This window comes from Schistocerca americana, chromosome 1 (assembly GCF_021461395.2).
Source record: "Schistocerca americana isolate TAMUIC-IGC-003095 chromosome 1, iqSchAmer2.1, whole genome shotgun sequence".
NCBI lineage: Eukaryota > Metazoa > Arthropoda > Insecta > Orthoptera > Acrididae > Schistocerca > Schistocerca americana.
In genome coordinates, this window is record NC_060119.1 from 290,771,468 (window position 1) to 290,781,617 (window position 10,150).

Here is a 10,150-nt window from a genome sequence, read left to right on the forward strand (position 1 = left end):
TCGCGGCGTTATGGAAGAACCAGTTCCGTCGTAGGCGCACTGGTCGTGCATACACAATGCCCTGTCTCTTGGAACGTGTGGCAAGTGGCGTATCAGTGTTACCCGAGCTCCTAGACAAGATAGGAGCGGCCTTGAAAAGAAGTCTGAGAAAATCGTTAAGGCATTTAGCACTTCAGACCGGTGTGTCAGTAGCATCTATTGACATGGATGTACACAAACTCAAACTGAAGTCTTACGGGGTATGTGAACTAGAAGAACAATCGTCATTGGAGTTCCGAAAGTTATCAGCCACGTCAAGATATGTATATACAAGATATGCCATATGATACAAGATATGTGATATGTGAACTGCAAATTATTTTTTCAGGTACCCAACAACTAAAGAGAAAGACTACGTGTCTTTCATACAGGACAAAAGAGTGCACACCACCAGTGGATTTACCGGAGTATTAAAAGATGTTTTATTGCGAGAAAGGTGCAACGATTTTCAGAGACTTCTTCCTCCCCCGTCCCCCAAAGCCGCTGATACACTGGCTACCGCACAGTCCGAGCAATAGGTCCGAGCTTACGTGGCGATCGGTGCTTACGAGGGATGCAGCACTTAGCCTGAGACATGAAACGCCCTGTATTATGAATCAAGGACTGAATGCCGGAAAACTTGAAATAAGGTTTATGTGACTAGCCAATGTCAAGCACTGAGCAGTTGTCGAATGTTTCTTTGACAGACCGGCTCACCAGTTTAAACCGGAACAGGGGGCCGAATATGCGTCAGCATTCGCTGCTGCTGTAGCCATTTGCTTTGTGGGCTTCTTTTCTTGCCGATAGGACAGTACACGAATGTTTATTCCACGTGAAACTTCAATGAGTATCGAACGTACGAAATTAAGAGTGGGGGGAAGAGACAACTTCATGGAAGATTCTTACACTAAGAAGGCAGGAGGCAATCCATATACTGTAAATCTGAACTATTTCAGTGGCTCATAATTTCCCTCCAAAAGCTAGTAGAAACGGGAAAGTAGTTATAATGATCTCAGTAGCTCTGGGAGAATTAAAGTACCGCCAGATGTCGGCAAGCTGATTGCTGTTTCTGCTCATGAGGTCCTTTGTCCGATATAATAACGCGCTTACTCGGCTCGTGTTAGTAAGGTAGCCTTGTACGTTGCGGTTTTGGAAGTCTATGAGTGCGCAGTTCCGGATGGGTCACAATAACGAACAAATAAGTGATTCATTGGCAGTCTTTATCTGGGCTGAAACATGCAGAACATCTTAGAGAGCGTGTTGTTATTGTGAAAAGATATCGGAAGACAGGCTCCTTGGTTAAAACACAACGGGCATTCCGAAGAGAATTCAATGCTCGCGATTTCTAGCAAAGGAATCACTTTTGTCGACTGTAAGGAAACAGGAGACAACTGGTGTTCTAAACAGTGACGGTGGGAAACACAGACCATCAATGAGTGCAGAGATTACTGATAATGTTAGAAAACACTTGGAGAACTCTCCAAGAAAATCGTTGGGTCAATTGAGCCAGGATACATGCATTTCATATGGTCCTTGTCAGAGAGCGGCGAAGAAATCTGCATTGCGACCAGAGTGCACATGATTCTAGCAGTGCAAGAACCAAATTATGAGAAAAAAGTGCTTTACCATCGATGCTTACACGGGTTTCTTATTCAACGTCCAGACTTGGTCTCCATAGCTTGGTATACGCATGAGGCGTCGTTCCATCTTTCAGTTTACATTAACACACAAAACAGCAGATACTGTGCTTGTGTATGCCCCCATATCATCCCCGAAACACCACTGCATTATTGAAAGACATAAGTGTGGTGCGCGGTGTGAGCTTCTGTGGTTGTCGGCCCAATTTTCTGTGATATGACCGTAGACACTGTGGTTTATACGGGCATCCTCAAATAAGTTGTGGAGCAGCTGGATGCACGTGGAACTTACAGGTTATTTCCAGCAAATTGGAGCAATATGTAACACGTCTAACGCTTCCCTGAAACTTTTAACCAATTTGTTTGGTGACCTAATAATCGCAAAAAAAATAAGGCTCCCCCGATCGCCTGACCTAACACCTCCGGGTTTTTTCTTGCGGGAGTATCTTAAAAGCCGATTGCACGAGAATAGAACACGGACAGCTGCAGAAGTCCGCGAGGCCATTAAACACGAAACAAGCAAAATTGGCGAAGATACACTTCACATCGTTTCGGAATATGATGATCGAGTACAGTTGTGCATCGATGTCGGTGGAGGACACTTCCAAGACTTGCTGTGAGGGCTTTGTACCTATGTATGTAATCTCAAAATCACGTGTTATCACTCCCCAAAATTGCAAATGTGTCCCATTATAGGTTCGAATGTTTTGAGTCGATGAAGTAGTTCAGGTATATACAGGGTGGTCGGAAATTCCCGTTACAGACTTCCAGGACTTGTAGAGGGGAGTGAGTACATCGTATTTTAAATAGGAACCCATGTCCGGAAACGTCATCCAACGAGACTACAGAGCGTCAAAGTTATAGGTGCGGGCGTCTGCAAATGTACGTATACACGGGGTGACTCCGTGATGATGTTACAGACTTTCTAGGATGATGGAGAACGACAAATGTATTAATTTGAAGTAAGGACCCCTTCACCGGAAACGAACGAGTCGAAAATTATAAACGAAAACCGTTCTGATACCTCTGATAGTTGAATACATGTACCAGTTCTTGTGTTTCGAAGCGTGTAGGTTTGGTAACTTTCAGTGTGGTAGTGTGGACAAAAACGAGAAAAAATGTCCAATAAACGTGGGCTCTAAATTGCATACCTGAGGAGCTATGACCATTCATTTATCTTTGCTAATGTGAAACTCATCTCCTCTACTGAGCAAGTGTTCATAGCTGTTAAGGTATACACCTTAGAGCCCAAGTGTATTGGACATTTTTTCTCGTTTTTGTCCACACTACCACCACTGAAGTTACCAGCTCTACACTCTTCGCAACACAAGAACTGGTACATGGATTCAACTGTCAGAGGTATCAGAACGGTTTTCGGTTATAGCTTTCGACTCGTTCGTTTCCGGTACAGGGATCCTTACTTCAAATTAATACATTTATCGTTCTCCATCATCCTAGAAAGTCTGTAACATCATCACGGAATCACCCCGTGTATACGTACATTTATAGACGCCCGCGTCTATAGCTTTGACGCTCTGTAGTCTCGTTGGATGACCTTTCCGGACATGGGTTCCTATTGAAAATACGATGTACTCGCTCCCCTCTACATGTCCTAGAAGTCTGTAATGGGAATTTCCGACCACCCTGCATGGTTGCTGTGATATAAAGTAGTAAGACATGGGGAACAGCGTCAAACTAGACTGCTAACTTGAAGGACCTGTTAAGCGAGCAGCCTTAGAGCAGCCACGGAAAGAGGTGATGGCTCAAATGGTTCAAATGGCTCTGAGCACTATGGGACTCAACTGCTGAGGTCATTAGTCCCCTAGAACTTAGAACTAGTTAAACCTAACTAACCTAAGGACATTACACACATCCATGCCCGAGGCAGGATTCGAACCTGCGACCGTAGCGGTCTCACGGTTCCAGACTGCAGCGCCAGAACCGCGCGGCCACTTCGGCCGGCTGGAAAGAGGTGAGCCAGTAACATTGTCTGGCGTAGGTACTGAATTGGTGAGTACAGGCTAGCGCTGGCGGCGGCGGTGCAGTTGCCCCGTGGACACACCCGGGCCCGCGCGGGCGGCGGCCCGTCCGACCCGTCTAGAAAGGCTGCAGCCGAGCGGCGACACACTTAGGCCTCAGCTCGCCGCTTTTCTCCCGCGACTGCTTACTCACCGGAGAAAGACCCAGAAAAATCGGAAGCTAACGGTCGCCACGGAACCCTCCCTCAGCTGCTGAAACTCACTGCAACGACTCCTCGCCCTATTCCGACCGGCAAAATGTACTGAACGCTGTCTTTAAATTATTGACAGCACATAAAACACGTTCTAAATAGGCAGACCCATTCTCCAGTGCAATTTGACGTAACGCTGATCGAATATCACGTTAACAGTTTTCATCCTACCTAACGGTAACAGAACATTGGAGCCATCAAGGAAACTAATGTGGCTCAGAGCAGTGGTGTAGTGAGGATAAAGTTGCTCCTCTAACTTTTCAAAATTATCGCTTATTTTAGCAGATAACACAAATCACAGAAGGGCTCGGTGCACCATTGAATAGGGAGGAGTCCATTATTATTTCAAAAGCAATCGCAGTAAGTGTTAGCATATTTATTTCTCTGTGAGACAAGGTAGTCAATGGCTTCATGGAGAATGGTGTTCGCTGTTGCCTACGGAACCATGATTGTAACCAGGCGTGCTCCTCTTCGTCCGAAGCCTTTCTTCAGGGCTCCACAAATAAGTTATTGGGAGAGATAGAGACTGGAGGATACGTCAGGGTTTCCCAGCGAAACTTCCGTAGCGTAGTCGAAGCAATCTTGGCAACGTATGAGGCCGCTCAAGATTGTTTCGAGAGCGCTGCAGAAGTTTCGGAGGCCATACAGCCCCGATCTCACCCCTTGCGATTTCCGTAGTTTTGGAAGCCGTGAAGGAAGACATTCAGGGCCGTCGATTAGTTTCGGACGAAGAGGTGCACTCCTTGGTTCCTAGGCAACAGATATTTTTCTCCATGAAGCCGCTGACTCTCTTGTCTCACAATAGATAAATGTATTAACAGTAATGGCGCCTACTTTTGAAATAATAAATAGTTTACTTACTTTTTTCCGTTCTTCTCGTTTTCACTTGACTTCCATTTATAGAAGACGGTCGATTTCGATGTAGCAGGACAATGTAGCTCTCCAACGCCCTCCAAAAATTTTGTGCTGGATTCGACTTTTAGAAAATTCCGCTTCAGTTGTGCTGTATTCGTCGATTAGATTAGTATTTCACATGTAGGAGGACAATGCTGCGTTCAGACAGCAATTAGCACACACTATTGTTCTCAACAATGATGGAATCGTGAATCTTTTATCACCTGAGTCCATTTCTGAGGGCATGGGGCCAGCATGGAAATATGTTAGCAAGTTCCTGCAGCATCAGTTACTGTAGCAAGAGTTCTCCTCCTAAGTGTCCTGTTGGTGCTTTCTGAATAAAGTTTACTTAATGCGTGAAAGAAGACTTCCTTCTCTGTTCTAGATCTTGTCAACTAGCAGAAGTTTTGGACAATTTAGGGCTGCAGTCTCATCTGACAATGTATTTATCGTGCTTTCCTTGGAACTGTCTGTATAGTGTCATCCACACTCTATTGGTGTGTCTTCTAACCGGTGTGATTCATGTTGCAGATTCAATGCACCACGCCTGTAATTTGGAAGAGAAATTGATAATTCTGGGGGGGATATAGCACCCAACACCGTACACATTAACGTCAGAAGGCAGTTGTTAGTGCTTCTATTTAAAAGCAGTTCATACGTGCTCTACAGAAAGTACGGATTTAATGCAGTGGTTTGATCTACCAAAGAGATATTGCTGCTTCGACACCTATGGAAAAGCTTAGATTGCAGTAAGTTATTTTACTAAATGCAAAGAAACATTTGTTGTAGCCTAACGAACAGTATAGTACAAGTGAATATAAAGGGAACGGAATTCCGCGCCGTTCATGTAGTCTGGCCCTGTGACCTAAATCCAATTTACCGTGATATACCTCTCCCCCTTTCATACAAAGAAACTGAGTAAAACATAGATGAAAGAAATATTTTTCAGCGCTGTATATTACATAGACGGTAACATTTTCAAAAAAAAATAGGAACAGCTAGGAACGTTTAGCAATTACTTAATGACAAAAATGACACTGTACTTCAGCGACAAGCTGACAAGTTAAGGAAGACATAATAAAGAATCACGATCGTGTTCTAAATTATATATTTCCAGTAACTGCCATCAAAACAGTAATTCCAGAACTTTCAACGCAAAACTCTCTAGCCACATCTGAAGCCAGTGATAAGAGCAGTATTTGAACAATCCATATAAGCCTTTCAGGGGATTTTCAGAAGGCAAGACAGGTTTGTTGAATATGTATATCTCTCTGCGCCAAATAAGAACTTGATTTTACAGCTTATAGATAGAGTTACGATTCATTCATGGGCGTGCCGTTATACGATTATGTAATGACCTGTATGTATGCTCATAGTCTCAACATCAGCCTCCAACGGTAGCACATGAAAGCGCGAGATGAACTGACAAGCGCGTTACCTCCTCGCCCCTACACAGAGTTAAACATTTACTTCAAGTCACCTTATGCTTGAACTACGTATAAGATGAACCTACGCGTGTACGAACTGTCACTCCTAGTAACTCTCTACTGTAATTGGAGTGCAAACTGGCCAACAACCACGCAGCAGCTTAAAGGCTGTGTGCGTTCATTGGCGATCAGCACCTGCAGCGCCTAGTAAATTGATGTGATCACTCTTTCACTCGTTCGTTCGCGCTGTATTTCTGGCTTTAGCGAACATTCTTCATCTTGACGCCTGATGTACCGAAGAAAAGTATACGAATGGAGTATCTTTGGGCAGGTATGCATTTTACACCCGTCGGAGCTCCTTAAGCCTAGTCGTACTGAAATCTTGTCCATTGAACTGTAAACAAAGGAATTGTCACGAGAACCTACTGTTAGATTTCGCCGGAATAACCTTAATAAAGAAGTTTCAAGTAGCTGTTTACAGATTTAGTAGGTATATGATTGTGATTTCTCGTTCACAATTTTCAAATTTGATGGTGTACACCATGAAAAGCGGGTTGCAGTACTTCAGGACCCTGCATCGACATGATTTACTGTCGTTTAGGTTATGGGCTGTGAAAATGTATAGACACTGAGATAGTACTTGTATTAGTAATGCTGTACTAGTTTAGAAAGTGTCAGACTAAGTAGCAGATAAAATTTCATACAGTAAATGTATTCGCAGTTGGGAATACGGACATCTTCCACCTGTAGAATTTAATGACGACAGTAAAAATTTGTGCCGGGCCGGGACTCGAACCTGCATTTCCCGCTTGTCACTAGGAAGAGGAGACTAGTGTTTATCGTCCCGTCGACAGGGAGGTCATTAGAGACGGAGGACAAGTTCGGAGTAGGGAAGGATGAGGAAGGAAATCGGCCGTGCCCTTTGAAAGGAACCATAACGGCATTTGCCAGAAGCAATTTAGGAAAATCACGGAAAACCTAAATCAGGATGGCCGCACGAGGGTTTGAACCGTTGTGCTGCCGAGTGCGAGTCCCGTGTGCTAACTACTGCGCCACACCGCTCCGTGCTTGTCGCGAGCAGTCGCCTTAGCTACCGGGTGATCAAAAAGTCGGTATAAGTTTTAAAACTTAATAACCCACGGAATAATGTAGACAGAGAGGCAAAAATTGATACACATGCTTGGAATGACATGGGGTTTTATTAGAACAAAAAAAAATCCCATATTGCTAGACGCGTAAAAGATCTCTTGCTGCCGTCGTTTGGTGATGATCGTGTGCTTAGCCGCCACTTTCGTCATGCTTGGCCTCCCAGGTCCCCAGACCTCAGTCCGTGCGATTATTGGCTTTGGGGTTACCTGAAGTCGCAAGTGTATCGTGAACGACCGACATCTCTAGGGATGCTGAAAGACAACATCCGACGCCAATGCCTCACCATAACTCCGGACACGCTTTACAGTGCTGTTCACAACATTATTCCTCGACTACAGCTATTGTGGGGAATGATGGTGGACATATTGAGCATTTCCTGTAATGAACATCATCTTTGCTTTGTCTTACTTTGTTATGCTAATTGCTGTGCGGCTGGTCCCGGAGGAGGTTCGAGTCCTCCCTTGGGCATGGGTGTGTGTGTTTGTCCTTAGGATAATTTAGGTTAAGTAGTGTGTAAGCTTAGGGACTGATGACCTTAGCAGTTAAATCCCATAAGATTTCACATACATTTGAACATTTTTTGTTATGCTAATTATTGCTATTCTGATCAGATGAAGCGCCATCTGTCGGACATTTTTTGAACTTTTGTATTTTTTTTTTTTTTGTTCTAATAAAACCCCATGTCATTCCAAGCATGTGTGTCAATTTGTACCTCTCTATCTACATTATTCCGTGATTTATTTTCAAATTTATACTGACTTTCTGATCACCCGGTATTTCGATCAGTCCCGATCTTCCATATGTCGTCGCTCGTGTGTCATTAACCAGTGCTCGTACACTTACTGTAACTCCAGTATAGGGGAGACATTTAATCGTAAGTCGCTAGTCTGGTATCGGCGAAAAAAGAAAAAAGCGATATTGCAGTGCCTGCTTTTGTATGAAATTTCTTCGGAGAGGCATGCATGTCTGTAGAAACATTGCATCGTACTTCGTACAAAAGCAGGCACTGCAATATCGTAGTATTTTCACCTTAGAATCGTATATCAGGGCATACAGTGGTTGAAGGAAGGCTTAGGACTCTGTAGCTAATTCAGTTGTTTCCTGTCCTCTCGTCCGTCAAATTCGCAACACCCTAGAGATCTCCGCTTCACGAAAAGGTGCCGCGGGCACCTCAGCTGGTGGCGGTAGACGAACCCTGTTACAAACATCCTGCCCTAACCAACAATACTTGACAGTCAAGTGGGAGTCCAAGCAGCTAGCACGTCCAACAGCAACGCTCGGAGCTCCTGACAACGTTAACTAGGGCATGGAAATGTAACTGTTCAGCTATTCCGGTTCACCAGCGGAACCCTGAAGAGAATCCTAGCAGAGAGATCGAAACGCTAAGCATTGGAGAAGTTTGAAAAGGAATATGACGCCGCCTAACGATTCGGAAAATTTTATCATTCACAGGAAATACCGTGCAGGAGAATGAGCGATGACGCAACGGTCGATGGCGTACCTGAGACTGTTACGTTTCTCCAGCGCGCAGGCCGTTCCCCACTGTGTCGGCGATACCAGCAGCGGATGTGACGGGCTCGCTACTGCTCGGCGGTCGGCGGACAACTGAGTGAGCGGCCGCGTACCTGCGGCGGAGGCCAGCTGATCGCTCTGCGCTGGACGCCCCTCCACCAGCCACCAGCCCGCAGCTCGCCGCTCGCCGCGACGCCCCACTTTTGCGGTAAGCAACGGCACGCGACGCCTCACGAGCTTCATCGGGATGAATAGTCCGATCTACGGTAGGCGTCAACGGAACGGAACGCCATCGTCAAATAGAGGTGTGTGGCAGAACGTCAGCACAACGTCACGTCACTTACAAGGGGACCGCACGAGCTTCCCCTCACTTACTTCATGCATATTGACATAATTTGTAGGGCAGGATTTCAAAGTACGCAAACAGAAAGACGCAACTCTCAACTGTTCTCGACAAACTCGAGTTTCTGAAAATGTTTGGCGTACTTATACAGTCGCTAGTCTTCAAGGAGTCTGCAACCGAGCCGAAAAAATAGTTCAAATGGCTCTGAGCACTAAGGGACTTAACATCTGAGATCAGTCCCCTAGAACGTAGAACTACTTAAACCTAACTAACCTAAGGATATCACACACATCCATGCCTGAGGCAGGATTCGAATCTGTGACCGTAGCAATCGCGCGATTCCGGACTGAAGTGCTTAGAACCGCTCGGCTACATCGGCCGGCTGCAACCCAGCCAACTGAGGGCGTAAGCGCTTAGTGCCATAACCGCCAGGTCTCTGTCAGTTACCTGCACAAATAGTCGGTGATAAGCTTCGATATGCATGGGGCACAGTGAAACTGCGTGATGGCCGAAAACAGTTTATGATTGTAAACCAAGTTTTTTTTGGAAAAAAACAGTCGTTCCCAAGCTTTTCCTCTGACGAAGCGCCTCGAGGATGCCGATCCGTTGATGGAACACTTTGATTATTTTTGAACTTAGTAAAATTTTAAAATTAGTAGTGACCACATTCAGTTATCTCGGTTCCCAGATCTCTGCTGACGGCGACTGCAGCCATGAAATCCGGAGACGCCTGTTGCTCGGCAGACAGGCGATGTCAAACCTTGACAAGGTTATAAGGTTCAGAGATATAACACTAGCAACAAAGATCCGTATTGTGAGGGCTATGGTCTTTCCAGTTGTGATGTATGGATGTGAGACCTGGACCATTAGAAAGGCCGAACGGCGAAGAATTGACTCCTTCGAATTGTGGTGTTGGAGGAAACTTCTTAGAGTTCCATGG

The 10,150-nt window shown here is 45.2% G+C and overlaps 1 protein-coding gene across 2 annotated transcripts in view; it reads right to left on the reverse strand.

The window, feature by feature from the left end:
- Positions 1–8,971, reverse strand: part of LOC124594988 (carboxypeptidase M) — a 298,860-nt gene extending 289,889 nt beyond the window's left edge. For both annotated transcript variants that reach the window (XM_047133530.1, XM_047133539.1), the window contains exon 1: positions 8,857–8,971. The gene's annotated coding sequence lies outside the window, so the exon portion shown is untranslated. The remainder of the gene's footprint in view (positions 1–8,856) is intronic.
- Positions 8,972–10,150: the final 1,179 nt, after the last annotated feature.